This window comes from Cyanistes caeruleus, chromosome 6, assembly GCF_971803275.1.
Source record: "Cyanistes caeruleus chromosome 6, bCyaCae1.hap1.1, whole genome shotgun sequence".
Taxonomy (NCBI): domain Eukaryota; kingdom Metazoa; phylum Chordata; class Aves; order Passeriformes; family Paridae; genus Cyanistes; species Cyanistes caeruleus.
This window is the reverse complement of record NC_141706.1, coordinates 30,734,515-30,750,071: the sequence shown is the minus strand read 5'-3', so window position 1 is coordinate 30,750,071 and position 15,557 is coordinate 30,734,515. Positions and strand designations below refer to the sequence as shown.

At 50.6% G+C, this 15,557-nt stretch overlaps 1 long non-coding RNA gene across 1 annotated transcript; it reads left to right on the top strand.

Moving 5' to 3' along the window:
- The first annotated feature begins 591 nt into the window (after positions 1-591).
- LOC147652562 (uncharacterized) lies at positions 592-3,553 on the top strand. Its single transcript, XR_015288316.1, has 2 exons — positions 592-667; positions 1,683-3,553. It is a non-coding gene; the product is annotated as an uncharacterized LOC147652562 (long non-coding RNA).
- The last annotated feature ends 12,004 nt before the right edge of the window (positions 3,554-15,557 follow it).

Below are 15,557 nucleotides of genomic sequence, written 5' to 3'. Positions count from 1 at the left end.
ATAGGGCAGTCCTAGCATTCCTGAAGTATAATTAATTCTGTGCACTTCCCAGGGGGTAGTGGGGAGTTTGAATATGAAGGCTGTAAAACTCTCCTGGGTGAATGCATCCGTCTTGATTTGAGCTTTGTGAGCTTTCCCAGTTGTATATCTCCCAAAAATATTCCCACAGAGTCACAAATTCCTGTAGAGGATCTGAAAGGCTGCCAACAAGAGGCTCACTTTTCTTACTCTCAGAAATAGCCCACAGCACTCTGGAGATCCATTGACCCCCGGCTGTAAACCGCCGACCCGCAGCTTGTAGGGGAGGGAAATGAGAGAGCAGCACCGTGATTTCCACCCAGATGAAGCTTTGGGCACTCCAAAGGTATCGGGGCAGGCTATTAGTTTAAAAACCCCTGCCTGCCATTATAAACCTGGCACCATCAGGCCGAGGGCTGCACGGCCCCTGAGGTGCCAGGAGCAGGCAGCTGTCCGGTCCCTGCCAGCTCCCTGCAGGACGAGGCTCGGCACACGCTGGGCTCCACTGCACATTGTCTACAGCATGGTTTTCTGTTCACCTTCTGACCATAAATGTTTGGTTTCTCTTTAAAGGAAAATTTCAGAGGTCTGGCGACTGCCACCAGAGGAAGGACAACCACTGGGTCTCAGCCTAGGCCAGGAAACAGAAGTGAGTGTGGTTTGATGCCATCAAGCAACAACCCAGTTTTAGGTTGGAGCGTGGGAGGACTCTGCTTCTTCCTCGAGCTCAGATGGCTGCTATTGCCTGAGCCCTAGGAGCAGGATGTATTTAAATATTACTGCTAATTGGGAGTATTTTAGGTCTGTATTTCTTCTAAAAATTAGTTCTCTTGATTGGAAACTCTAAGTCAAGGCACAAAGTAACTGTAGGTTGATAAATGCACCAGAATAAGGCAGCTGCAATAGACTAAGTGCAGCAAAATACTGTCCTTGGCTCAAGGATTAGCTTGGTCACATTTGAGAGTCTGCTGCAAATACCAAAAAGGAGAAAGGCTCATTTTCCACCCTTGTCCTAGCAGTGACACCTGCAAGGTTGAAATCTATACTGCTGAAAATCCACAAGGACCCCATAGCCAGAAACCAAGCCGAGTTCATTAACTGCCTCTAATGCTGCCTTTAATAAATTGTATGGCTTTTAAATGCAAACATATTTTGAGAGACCTCTTTTGTCTTGTATCTAGGACAGGTAAGGCAGGATCATAAAACCAAGTGTGAATTCTGACTTTGCACATGTTTCGGTTAATTACCATCCAAATTAAAGCTTATTCAACTGATGAATTTTAAAAAAATCATCTAGTGAATAAATGCAATATTAAGCCTTTCAACACAAAGTGAAAAAAAAAAATCCGAATAAATGTTAATTACATAATAGCTCTAATAAGCTGGTTTAACTACAGTGGAAGCTGGCAAAAAGCAAGTATTGGGTTTTGCTGACCAGCACCAGCCAGCTTGCCTCAGGAAAACAGGGAAGTAGCTCAAATGTGAAACAAGATTAGAGTGGATTATTTAAAGGCTTCCTGTTTACAGATTTAGATCTACTTGAATTGAAATCAATTCATCCTTCCTGCCTGGAAGCGTTTTGCTGAGGAAAACTATGATGGTGGCAGATCAGAGATTGTGGCAGGTGTGATTCCCCCTCACTACCTTTTCACCTCTCTCCACAGAGAGATGTTGTACCTAGTTCATATTTTTCAAAAGAAGGCTACGAGATGAGTGGATCATCTAGCAATACTTCTACTGGAGAGACATTATTGAGCAAGGCATTTCCATTTCACCTAGGATGCCACAGCTGCTGGGTCATGCCATGGAACTGCACCGTTGGCAACACCCTCACGAGGTCCTCACCCTTGTAAGGAGAGAAGCAGGATGCTGGGTGCCTGGCCACAGTCCCCAAGCACCCCAAAGCTGTGGTGAGACCCTTGTGTGTCCCATGTGCCCAGCCAGGAGAGGGCCTCCTCCTCGCCAGCCCTCACAGAGCTGCTGCAGATGGGGCCGGTGACAGACGAATCCCCAGCGCCCCGGCCGTGCCAGACGCCTGGCACGTCAGTGTTGCTAAGCGAGGAGAAGTTTTAACGTGTTGATTAATGCCCTGACTCTGGGTGAGTAATTAGAATTAATGTGGGATATCAAATCAGGAAATCAGGCATTATTAGGAGGAATTAGTGATTTATTTTCATTTTACGCCTGGCTCACCCCAATCCCCCAACACAGACGGGGGATTTGGCAAGAGATGAAGTTCCTTACTTACAGCACAAGGATGAAGAAGTACGTGGTGATGGGAGGAGGAGAAAGAAAGTGAAGGGACAGCTCCTACACAGTTAATCTCATTACAGCCAAGTCTCACCACCACCTGTGGCTGCTGTGAGCAAGGTGCAGAGCAGCAGTGAGGGACCATCGCCACCGCTTGGAGTCCCAGCCGGCTACAGCTGGAGACATGGCCAAAGCCCAGAAGCCGCTTGAGCAGAGAAGTGCCATTCTGGCACAAACCTTGGCTCTTCCCTGCTCTGGTTCCTTTTTCTTGTACGACTGTGGATAGGACAAACATGCCAGAGGTAAATCCATGCCTCGACAACAGGCAACATGGCAGCACAGCAAAGCAGGGGGGAACCTCACTGGTGCTAATGCTGGGGGTCTTGGTACTCAGAGGGATCCTGCTCTGGCACAGAAATGGCAGCCAGGTGGTTTCAAGCCCCACTGGGCTGCAGAACCTTTGCCCAAACACCCTGCCACATCACTGCTCCAAAGCTGCTGTCGGTCAGAGCATGGTTGCAAGCCAGCACGTGTGGCTGACAAACAGCTTGCAGCAGACAGCTTCCCAAGCCACCACAGGGTGAGGGCTGGCTTGAAATCATAGAATTGTTCAGGCTGGAAAAGACCTTTAAGACCCCCAAGTCCACCCATTAACCACCACCAAGCACCACCAAGTCCACCACTAAACCATATTCCTGAATGCCACATCTACATGTCTTTTAAATACTTCCATGGATGCTGACTCCAACACCTCTTTGGGCAGCCTATTCCAATGCTTGACAACCCCTTCAGTGAAGAAATTTTCCCTAATATGCAACTTAAGCATCCCCTGGCACAGCTTGTGGTCATTGCCTCTTGTCCTATCACTTGTTACTTGGAGGAAGATACCAATCCCCACCTTGCTACAACCTTGGTGAAGGGAGCAGGAATGCTTGGGGTGGCTTAGCAGGGACAGACAGCAGCAGAAGCATCCCACTAGCCATTCATCACCCAAGCTCTGCATTTGCAGGGAGAATTTAAATGCTAAGGAGATCAGAGCTGGTGGTGGAGTAGGAGACTCAGAACTGCTGGTGCCCAGCTGGAGTGCTGGTAGGACGAAGCAGGGGGTAACCTCAGGGGGCAGTGCCCCAAAAAGCTCCCTTTCATGATCAGACCCGTTTGCAAATTCATCTTCTTAGGCAGAAGTTTTAGGCAGAATTTATTTTTTCAGTCTTTCTTTTTTTTCCCCCAAGATGAAAATGTCATTGGTACAGTTCATAGTACCCCCTGTAGCATCTCAGCCGTATTTAGTGCCTTTGATATGTGCAGCGTGCGTCCTCCCTCCCTCCCATGCAGTGAGAGAGAGCTTCAGGAGCAGTGCTCAATATGCACAAAGGCTGTCTCTCAAGAAGTTTATCTTCACCAAAAAAGGCAGGCAACCTTTCTATTTATAATTACTTTGAGTCTATAAACAGGTTAAAAAGCCTTCTCTCTCTCTCTCTCTCTTTCCTTTCTGTTCATTTGCCAGAGAAGAGAGGAAAGCAAACAAGCATAATACAAGATGCAGCACTGTGTGGCTCAGTCAGGCTGTGTAGTGGAAAAATCCTGTGCTGTCCTGGGCATTGCAGATGGAGCCTGAGTGCCACAGCTCAGCCCTTGCCTCTCACCTGAAGTTTTCGTCCCAGCCGAAGAGGCAGTCGATCTGCTCTTGCACAAAAAGAAAGCAAGATTTAATCAATGAGGTGCCCAGAATAAAACAGTCCCTGCCCTGGCACACAGTCCTGTGCAGGGAGGCAGGGATGAAGAGCTGGGTTTGGCAGGGTATGAAGACAGCAGGAGTCGTGTCTTCCAAGCAGGAGGGCTGGGAGGTTTCAACTCCCACTAAGGTTCATTGACCATGCACTCTCTGAGGAGGCATAAGAAATTGCAGAGCCGAGTGCTAAAATGCAGCCTGCTGTGAAACATCACAACGATTTACATGTAGATTTTAATCAGAATTGAGATGTATTTGTTTAATTAGCACCACTGTAACCGAGGCTTGGATGGAAAAGCTTCACTGAGGAGTCAGCTTAATGCAGAGCTGGGCACTGGGCACCCCAGGAGAACAGGCTGCATCCAAAGGACCTCTACATTGGGACAGCTTGATCAGTCCTGCATGAGGAGCCAGAAGAGGCTTTCTAATGTGGCACTAGCAGGGCAATCAGCTCTTGGCTTTGACAGAAGATGCTTTAGCCTGAGGAAGAAAAGCTAGGGTCCATCGCAGCAATCTGCAATCCCAACCCAAGTGTGGCAGGAAAGAGTGGTTTGTCACCAAAAGCTGTTTATGTCACTCAGCTGAGTTAAGTGAGGCTTAAAAACAAAAAAAAAACCAACAAACAAACCAAGCCAAGGAGAAAGAAAGATGTCTTCAGAATAGTCTGCTTTCTCAGCCAGTGCCTAGAACATTTAGTCTCTTCCTGAAGACACCTCAACCAAACCTGGAGCAGGAGGGAAGGGGTGATGCCAACTGTCACCTGCCAACTCAAACACAAGGACACTCTTCAGAGCAAAACCAGGAGCTGCCTCAGCTGCATCTGAAGGGGCAGGCTCATCCAGCTGGGGTTGCAACATGCTCCCAGCTGCTCTGTGGTGCCACTGACAGCCCAGCTATGCAGCTGCACGTCAGCCATATCAACAGCAGAGGGACATGAAGATACCATAAAAAACCTGCAGGTGTCTGCATGTAAATTTTTGCCATATCAGGTGTTTCCAGCCTCGCAGAAAGAAACCAGGCACCTGCTCAGACCTGCTGGCAGAGCAGTGGCATTCTGGGGCCTGGGCTTGGGCACTGAGGGACACCATGGCAAGGAGCTGATGAGAGGCAAGAAACAAAGTCAAGGCTGGGGAGAGAGAGGGAGACAGAGCTACACGACGGGGAAAGCCCAGTACAGAAGGATGTGAAGTCACCAGTGGGACAGTGTGGATGGCAAGGGACAGAGGTCCCAGCTGTCAGGTGTCTGCTAGCTGTGGAGTAGGAAATGTGTCCTCCTCTGGCCATTTTCAGGGAGCAGCAAGTGGGCAGTGACTTTCCCAGTGAGGGAAAACTTGGATCACTGCAGGTGTCGCTTTCAGTGCTGACTCCTGTACAGGGCAGGAGCGGGCTGAGGGTTTTAAATAATGAGGCATGATACACCTGTGAGCTCAGTGATGGATAGAGAGTGGCATTAAATGGGACTCAGTGCCAGTCTTTATCTTGTCTCTAGCCATCACAGGGTGGGTGACATAAATGCTGAGCACTGAGGCCATGGGTTCTGCCGCCTTTGCTGGCCTGGAGGCAGGTAATGCCAGCACCAGAGTGCAGAAGGGGCTGGAGGCATCACAGACCCCACAGCCCTCTTTGCTCCATGGTGCTCTGGGAGATCCCTTCTAAAAGGAAATGTGTTTGGAGGTCCTGTAACCCTGGCTGGCTAAAACTTCTTATGTACATCCTCAATTCAAAAGAATTTGAGGAACAAGTCAAATCAAAGCTTTTTTTCATATGAAGTACTCTATCTCACTGCATGGAGGTAAAAGATGTGCCCTGTGCCACTTATGACCTCTTTACCACCTTCTTCTTTTGGTGTTGTCAGCCCTGATGTCACAGGGATGGGCTTGACTCACCCTGTCCAGGGCTGCAGCTCCCCCTCCCAGGGCAGTACTTCCACAGGATGGATGGGCAATCCCCATTGTAACCCTGAATGCCCAGTCCCAATTCTGGGCTCTGCAAAGCTTGTCTTGGGAGCTGCCATCCCACCTGGCACATGGGCTGTCCTGCTGCCTTCCACAGTGCCCCTCTGCTCCTTCTTGTCCGGGGGCTGGGATAGGTTTGCATGCTGCCAGACACCAGTGCTCATCTCCTGGAACCTGCAGGGCACATCTCAGCCAGCCCTGAGCAGGGGCCTGCTGAAACAAAGCCCTAAGGAAGGGAGCAGCAAGCACCACGTGGGGACAGACATGGGGCCAGAGCAAGCAGAGAGATCCCTGGCTGCATCCCAATGCGTCAGCTGCTGCCCTGGCCCCGGGATGGAGCCCTGCACTCGCAGTGCTGCAGGATGGGCAGCTCCCGGGCAGGGGAGAGGGCATGGTGGCGGGCTGGGCTCAGGCAGGAGGCTGCAGGCAGGCTTGGGCACTGGCAGCGGCAGGCACACGAGGCTGGGCTCCTCTGCGGCAGATTGATAGGTGTCTGGTGGAAAACATCCTACTGATAGGCCGAGAACAAAACGCAAACAGGGAGAAATGACAGCTGTTCCTGTAGCTTTTCCATCATCTCTGCCGATAGCAGCCGCAGCGCCTGCAGCTCCGCGATTGATGCATCTCCGGGGACTCCGGGAGCGCGGATGCCACAATCAGGAGGGATAAAAGAATTGCTGCTGGAACCCAGAGGAGACTTCGGATCCTTATCAGGAACAAAAAGGACATCAATCTGGTGCCAGCACAGGCCTGTCAGAGGCAGCCACACACTCAGCAGCCCGGCAAGGCTGGCAAAGCACATCCGTGGCTGGCGGGCCCCCCTCCCTCTCAGGGTAGCTCTGCTTGAGCCAAGCAGCATCGGGCAGCAGCACCGAGACCCGGCCACCGCTTGGCCAAGAAAATCCTTGGCAGGAAAGATGCGGTAAACAGAGCAGGAGATGAGCCTCTTTGGAGTCCCAGCTGGCTCAGGGGGGGTTGGCCCTCTGGCCTCATGCAGCCTGTCAGAGCAGCTGGCTGCCCTGTGAGCCCCAGCCGGAGCTGAGGTGCCTCCCAGCTGGTCCCCTGCTACCCAACCCCTCGGAGTGCCGGTGCCCTCAGCATGCGGGCTGCTTCGCACAGCACTGACCGTGGTAAGCATCGCCTCCTCCACAGCACCTGTGGCAGCTTGTGGTGAAAATACAGCCATTTCTTAAAGTCCATTCCCTGTCTGGTGGGGGAAGGAGGACAGCACATCAGCAGCCTGTTCTGAGCTGCTCCCCAGCCTGCAGACTGGCTTGGGAACCATGGAATGTCATGACACAGAGGTGCCCTGGGATGCGCAGGTACACCGAACCTCTTCTTTAAACTTTCCTGGTCATGGTGATCAGTAGCAAAACCCAAAAGATCTGGGTGGCAAAAATATGGGATTTTTAGCCTCAGAGGAGTTTTGTTTGGCTCTGTGCACACAGACACACGGCCCTCATGCGTGCACAACCACAGGGAACCGCGCTGATCGAGTTAAGCGTGGCAAGACCTTGCTATGGTGCAGAGCAAGTGCTAATGCTGTGTAGAGAGTTCCATTCCGTTTAGAACTGAAACCGAGAGAGAGTTTTCAACATCGTGGGGAGATTACATTGTGGCTATTTGGATGTCCACTGCTACTGCCCTCTGGAGAAGGCTGGGGATACTTCTCCCTCTTCTGGAATGTTTGTGACTCTATTTTGCATGAGCGCTTCAGCCAATACAGGGCTACTGGAGAGCTGAGCTCCAGAAGTGGAAGGGGTTTTGGGATGGGTTTGAAGTGCTGCAGCCCACACACTGGGCCATGCAGGGCAAGCTGCAATGGTGAAGGAAGGTAGTGGGAGACACTTGGAAAAATATGAGGATTTGGGGACAAGGTTTTGAGACTCACAGCAAGCTGGAGAGCTGTAAAGGGTGACCCCATTGCTGTGCCTTTCTCAGGACTTGCTGTTTCTTCTGCAAACCCAGATCCCGATGCCAGGAGCATGTTTTTCTCTCTCTCCCACCTCGCTTCACTTTTAAATAAGCTTCTATCCCTCACTGCTTGGAGAAACACTTTGAAAATCTGACCCCAATGCACCCTAAAAGCTCAGAAAGCAAGAAATAAATAAAAAGAGCATTTTCTCTTCTAACTTAAAAAATCACATTTAAGAAAAAAGCCCAGCAATCTCCTAACCCTTCTTGCCCTGATTCACAAGAACATTTTTTCCTCTTTCCTTTCAAGGCTAGTGCCTCTGGGGGATTTGGAGTTGTGGTGCCAGTGCAGAAGAAGCCAGTGTGGCCTCTGTGCCCTCTCCTGAGGACATTCAGTTGTCCCAGTGGCTGACTAATTCTGTCACCCGCCAGCCAGCACTTCCTGGCTGTGGGGGACCATAGCACTGCTCTCACTGACATCCTTTCCTGATGCTGAGCTTTCCCATGAGTGTGGATGCAGCCACAGAAGCTGTACCTGTGCTGAGAGCCTTGCCATCCTTCTCTGGTGGTGATTTTGCTAATGCAAAGTCTAATTTATCATCTGTCCAGGGGCTAATGCACTCACCTAGAGCTCTCTGGTGGCCAGTAGCCACATCCCAGTCCCAGGACCCTGTTCTGGGCACACAGGTGTCTCTGGCAGAAAGGGCATCCAGCCCTCAGAGCATCCATGGAGGAAGGTGCTCCATATCTGCTCCCCACTTCTCTTCAGCAGGAGATATGAAGCTGGGGGTGGGCTGTGAGGCACTGGCAGGTAACTGCTGAAGCAAGCAGGGCTGCATTCATTGAGATGGTGGTGACCAGCTCCCTCTGTGAGGCTTGGCTCTGCAGCAGCCTGTTGGAAGACAGGGGAATGGGTCAGTCTGCTTTGCTACAGTGATGCTTCAGGCACGGCACTGCAAGGGGGCAGATGGGAAACCTGTCTCCCTCTGGGTACTCTGGGCATTGTTAGCTGCACCTCTGCCACTCGCTGGGCTGGTCTTATCCAGCACTGGAACTGCACTGGGGGATCCCTGCCCAGTGGACAGTTCTGCCAAAGAGATGCAAGTGGCTGACGCAGCCCAGGGTGGGAGGCAAGCAGCCATCTGTGACAGGCATGTGCATGCCCAGCAGGGAGGGACGGGGGATCTGCAGCCCCCCTTTTCGCCCCCCTCTCCTCCCACCTGTTCAGAATCGTGCTTGGAGGTACGGCAGGCCCGGGGGGATGTTGCAGCACCCTGTCCCCAAACGACTCATTGACACAGAGGGAAGATATTACTCAGGCAACACGTGAGAGTGGGAGAAGAGGGAGGCGATGCAGGCCCGGAGCAAGGGGTGTAAGCAGAGCTGAGGAGGGAGCTCAGGGCTGTCAAGGCAGACATTTGGCCTCTCAGAGCTGGGGAGTGGCTGCAGACCTGGCTGGCTGAAGGTGCAGCAGGACAGAGGGGCACAGCACAGCCAAATGTGGTCCAGGTCCTACTGCCTGTGGCCTCAGACCTTGCCTGGGGCCACCGTGCCAAGCTTCTAGGGCAGGGATGCTTTGGCTTTGTCTTACCAGACCAGGGGGTTCACAGTACAGTCCAAGGTTGCTCTGCCACTGTGGAGGAACCGGGAGCTAATGGTTGCCACTGGAGCTAATGGTTGCAAAGTGAATTGGAAAGAAACAGGTTAATTGCTGTGGTTTGTCTGCAGTGACAGTGAGACGAGCAGGGCTGGAACGGGGTGCCCAGAAGATGGGCAGCAGCCAGTGACCGCCTGTGCCATCCTCCCTGCCATGTGTCATGGGCTGGGCTGCTCTGGAGATGGATGCTCCTGAAGCATGTCCCATCCACCAGGGATGCACCACTGCCCAGGGAAGTCTGTCACCAAGACAAGGGACCCTGCTCTGTATGAGGGCCAGAAAACAGATGCAGCTGCCCAACGTTGTGTGCTGCAGAGATCAAAGCCACCCTAATCACAGGTGCTCCTTTCAGCTCAGCCACGATGCTGCCCACTGAGCTGTAGGGGAATGGTTCAGCCAAGAGCTTTAGGAGAAATAGTTAAAAAAAACAGTGTCACTGATGTGGGATGTGGGAGCCAAGGGTGAGGGCAGAGCCCCTCCCCTGTGTACAAAAGGGGCTTGCAGGCACTGCACAGCACAGAGATGCTCTTTCAGCAGGCTGTCTCTTCCACACCCAGCACACAGAGGTGTGAGGATGGACACCAAACACCTGCAGGAGTATAAACATCTCCTCTGGCCCTGACCACCGGGGGCTCTGGGACCCCAAAGGCAGAACCTCACTGCATCCCATGGTGGGGCAGCTGGCAGGGAGAAGGGAGGAGCTGGATGCAGCTGTTATGGCAACAGAAGTTCTCGAGGTAGGGAAGGGAAAAGGCACTCTTTAAAGCATGTTTCCATGGCAACAAGCATCTTCAAAGTCCTCTATAAAAACAGAAATTAAAAAAAAATAATAAAAAGGTTTCTATAGAAGTGGGGAATTCTGTGAGCTGAGCTGCCTCAGGTGCTTTGAGAGTTAAATGAAGAACCTGGGACTTCCTGGGAGGGGATAGGGACAGCCCTACAAGTCAAAGGGGTAGTGGGGGGCAGAGTTTTGCAGCCTGGGGGCTGCGTCCTGCCCCCTTCCTCCACCCTATGTTTGCTGGTTTGTTGCTAGGTGGGCCTTTGCCCCATAAGATGGCTTTCCTCATTCTGTGGGGCTGCTGCCTGGTCTGCAGCAGGGACAGACACACAGCACTGCAAGCAGAAATGGTGTCCATGGGCTGGCTTTGAGTCATGAACCTCGTCAGACGATGCTGAACTGCAGCCCCTTTCTCTGCTTTTACCACTGCCCTCACACACCCTTTACCAGGCACTGTTGTGGTTGTCCCACCCCAAAAACAAAGCCTCCCTTTGCTTGCTCAGAAATGGTGAGTACTGACTTTACTTGGGGATGGGGACAGAGGTGTGGTGGGTAGGTCTGATGCCCTGATGCTGAACAGGTCTTGACTGGAGGAGCTTTCTGAGACTGTGGAAAACCATGGGGGCTCCAAATCTTCAAGAACTGTTCAATAAAACAGGTGAAAAGACATGTCCCAGACAGCCTTTGCTTCCTGGATCTCTTCAGTGCGGGATGCACTCTGTTTTAGCTGATATCATTTAATCTGCGCTCATTCTTCAAGAAGGCAAAAATGCATTCCTCGAGAATGGAAAGAAATGCATTCTTCAAGAGATTTGCAATTAATTTAATTAATTTTCAAGAGTTTGCAATTAAAAGGAGGGACTAGCTGTCAGAGTCCTGGCCCTGCAACTGCCACTGGTTTTCTATCATAATACTCCCTGAGGAGTTCTTGACTTCCCTGAGAGGAGATCAACCACCCCACAGTGCCTGGCTCCACATCAGGAGAAGATTCTCCAGCCCCTTCTCTGCAGAAATCTGGACTTCCATGCCTTATTTTAACACTGCTGCTTAGTTTGTCAACTAACAAACTCTACACTCAAATGATCCTGATGCAGAATAATGCTCCTTATCCTGCCACTAGCCCCTTGGGATGCTGGAGAACAAGCACTTTCCCAAATCCATGCTCTACAATCATATACTTCCACTCCTTTATGCCTGATTGTCCTGCAGGTGCTCTGGTCTCCACTCTTACCAATGGATTTTGAGATGTAACCTTACCTGAAGAGTTCTTTGAGAGGCTTTTTTGTTTAATTGTCTGCCACAGCACAATATTGTTAGCAAGTGGTGCAGGAGAGTTTGGCCTCAGACAGCGTAACAGGCTAGAGGTATATTGAAAATGACAAGTAATAAACCAGGAGTGCATTAAAGGGATTCCTTCAAGTATGTAAGTGAGGGTGATTCTACAAAACCAAAAAAGCGCAGCTTAAAGGACTGTCTGAGCTAGGTGGATACAGCAGGGCTGTATGGCAGAGCATTTTCCTGGCTTGGAGGAGGCAGGAGGAGAGTAATCCAGAGCACAGCACTGACTGCCCAGGAGTCCTCTGTGCTGCTGCAGAGGCAGGAGGCACCACAGCTGCACTCCAGCTACTGTTAACTCCCACCAGCAGCTCCAGGTAATAACACCAGGGGAAACCACTCACTTCAGTTACATTTATCAGGCAATCAGAGTCACATCAGCAGCCCCACTAGCACAAAATGAGATATGAGCACCCACGTGCTGGGGAATGTGGAGTTCAGCACAGGATGTGTAACCAAGAGCATGGTTAGTGATCCTGGGGGAATCTGGGTGATGCCATTCCAAGTGTGCTGGGAAGTATGAGCAAGGGATGAGCTGGGGACAAGATGACACCAACAGACCTCGCTCCTCTCCCTGTCAACCCCCAGGCACCTGCATCAGGACCAGTTAATGTGGAACAAGTTGTGTGACTGTGGGACATGGGCTGTGCCCATGAGATGATTCCCCTCCAGCCTTTGGTACTTGTTTTTCTCTAGCCTGTCTGCCTGTCTAGCAGGGGATCATGGAGATCAGACAGAGCTGGAGTGGGGCAGAAGTTATGCGAGGGCTTCTGTTCAGTGAGCTCTTGGGAATTATCTTTATACCCTTTTTATATGCTTTGATGAGTAAGTGGAAGCAAGGAAGGGGTGCCTGCCTTTTGGTTCTTACTGTATGGACCCACACAGAATGGGGCAGCAGGGAGGCAATGCCACAAGATGCGCTTCTGTCATCAGAACACAAGCTGCTGCAAGGAGCCCTGCAGCTCCTGGGTTATGTTACAGTAGCCAACAGCTCCTCTGTGAGGCATAAACTGGCGCTTCTCTGCTTTAATCCATGGAATAATTTTCAGGCTGCAACTTGCTGTGCATTGGAGCACTGTCAGCAGCCCTCTTGCTGCTCATATCCTGCGTTCTTGATACACACAGAAAGATAAAAGGGATTGTTTGAGTTTCACTGCAGCAGGAGCACTGAGCCACCTTCCTGGCCCCATGCCCAGCCTGAGCCTGCTTCTCAGCCTCACACAGGCTTCTCCTCCTCAATTGCATTTACCTTTCTATTTACACAGAATCACAGAAGATGCTGAGTTGGAAGGGACCCACAAGGATCACTGAGTGCTACTTCTGGCCCTGCACAGGATCATCCCCTAGAGTCACACCATATGCCCAAGTGTATTGTCCAAAGCTCTTGAATTCTGTCAGGCTGGTGCTGGGACCACTTCCCTGGGGAGCCTGTTCCAGTGCCCAGCCACCTCTGGGTGAAAAACATTTTCCTAATATCCAATCTAAACCTCCCCTGACACAAGTTCAGGCCATTCCCTTGGGTCTTGTCACTGGTCATCACACAGCAGAGACCAGTGTCTGCCCCTCCTCTTCACCTCACAAGGAAGCTGGAGACTGCAGTGAGGTCTCCCCTCAGTTTCCTCTTCTCCAGGCTGAACAGACCAAGTGACCTCAGCTCTGCTCATATGACTTCCCCTCAAGGCCCTTCATCATCCTCGTGGCCCTCCTTCTGACGCTCTCCAAGAGTTTCATGTCTTTCTTATATTGTGGCACCCAAAACTGCACACAGGGCTCAGCTTTACTGAAATCCAGAAAGATTACATCAACTGGCTTCCCTTGATCAACCAGGTGGGTTATGTTGTCACAAAAGGAAATCAGGTTTGATAAGCAGGACTTTCCTCTCATGAAGCTCTCTGGCTGTGGCCATTGGCTGCATTGTCTTTCAGTTGTCTTTCAATACCTCCCAGAATAATCTTCTCCGTAACTTTACTGGGCCCTGATGTGAGCTTGACAGGCCTGCAGTTTCTGGAGTTCTTCTTCTTGCCCTTCTTGAAAATCAGGATAACATTTGCCAGCTACCAATCAGCTCAGACCTCTCTGGATTCCCAAGAATACTCAAAAAACTTTGAGAGAGGTTTTGTGATGGCATCAGCAGCTCACTGGGGCTTCTTGGATGAATCCCATCAGGCCCCATAAATTTGTAGGGATCCAGCTGGAGCAGCAGATCGTGCACAGTTTCAGGATCAACTGGGAGGTGATCACTCTCACAATCATGGTCCTCCAGCTCAGGGCTCTGAGACCCTCTTCAACCCTCATCTGTGTTGAAGATGGAGACAAAGGATGCATTAAACATAGCTGGATATCCAGAAGCAGCTCCTGCCAGTGGGCAGCCCTCACTTACTTTCCTGGTGCTCCAAGAAGTCTGGGAGGCAGGATTCCCTGCCCCATTTCCTCCCATTCATACATGAGTGCTGGACTCATGTGGGTCCTTCAATCTTCTTATTGATATTCTGGATATGAGAATGTTCACACCATGTCAACAGGAGCCAGAGGTTAAAAAGCACAAATATAATACCATGAAAATTCTCCTGTGCAGCCAACTGGAGTGGCAGGGGAGGAGGCAGCTGGAGAAAGCTTTGATGTCAGCCTCCACTCTGCCCTGGGTTCCTTTGACCAGGAATTTTTCTTGACTGAATGCCTCCTCAGTATCAAAATCCCAAGCTACAGGCAGGTTGAGGATTTCAACTTACTAGTTTTGGAAGATGCAGTTCCAATTTGATCCCCCCATGCCAGCCCCATTGCCCTTTCTTTACCATCAATTGCTCACAGGTCCTTCAGGTGCAACAGAACTGGGTGCTGGCTTTAAAGCATCCACTCCTGCATTTACAGCGTGGTCTTCATGCTATACATATTAATTTAATAATAGCCAAGGCCCAGTATATTCCCAGCCAAGCTTGACCTAAATTCAACAGCACGGTTTATTCTGCAGCTTGAATTGCAGCGGGTGGGAAGAGTCTGCAGCAGCTGGAGGGAAAAAACAAACCTTGAAAGGGAGAAACTTGGATTGAATTAAATCTGAATCAAATCACAGCCGTCTCCTCTGTATTTCTTTAACTGGAAGTTCAAATTCCATTTACTGTTCCCAGCTCCATCATTTTTAGTTTCCAGTGTGCCGCAAGATTGCTATCTCAAATGGCTGTAATTGTTATGCAGGGAAATTTTAACTGCTGTGGCTGCTAGAAATTAAGCAAGGGCTGTGGTGTAGTTTAGATGATGGTTTACCAGGTTTCAGAGTTAGCCCTGGGCAGAAGGTTACTGCCTCTGTGAGGCATTACTGGTTTGTTCTTTCATCACCTGTGGAAGGTATTCACTGGGCTGGTTTATTTTGTGTTACTGCCATGACATTCAGGCATAAAGGGCATAAAGAGGTAGCTTCACCAGACTGTTCTTGGGGAAAAAGAAAATATTCAGGTCCTAATAATGACAAGATAAACAGGTCTTACTCACATGCCTTTAACCACTGTAACCCCAGGAGGGTTAGAGCAATGATATGCTTAATCCTGGCCTGCTTGGCCAGCTCTTAACTTTGTTAGTCAGCTCCCTGGAGGAGGAACAATGCTGCTCACGTATGTACAGCTCTAAGCTATTGGCTGTGCTCCAGAAAACGGTCCTCTCTGCTGGAGAAGGATGCTCACCAAAACTTTGCTTGTGCTCATTCAAACACAACCCCTGAAGAAATTAACTCTCCACAGATCACACCTGAAATGTGCAGAGAAAGGAAAATGCCGCTTTACCCTGAAGAATGGCACGGGCACACTGTTGGTTTCAAGTGTGGACAGGAGCCAGTGCTGGGAACTTTCTGTTAATGCCTTGTGCTCCTGAAGAACCTCAGGCTCTGGCACCCTCTTTAGCAAGGCCTTGGGTCCACTCCACCTTCCC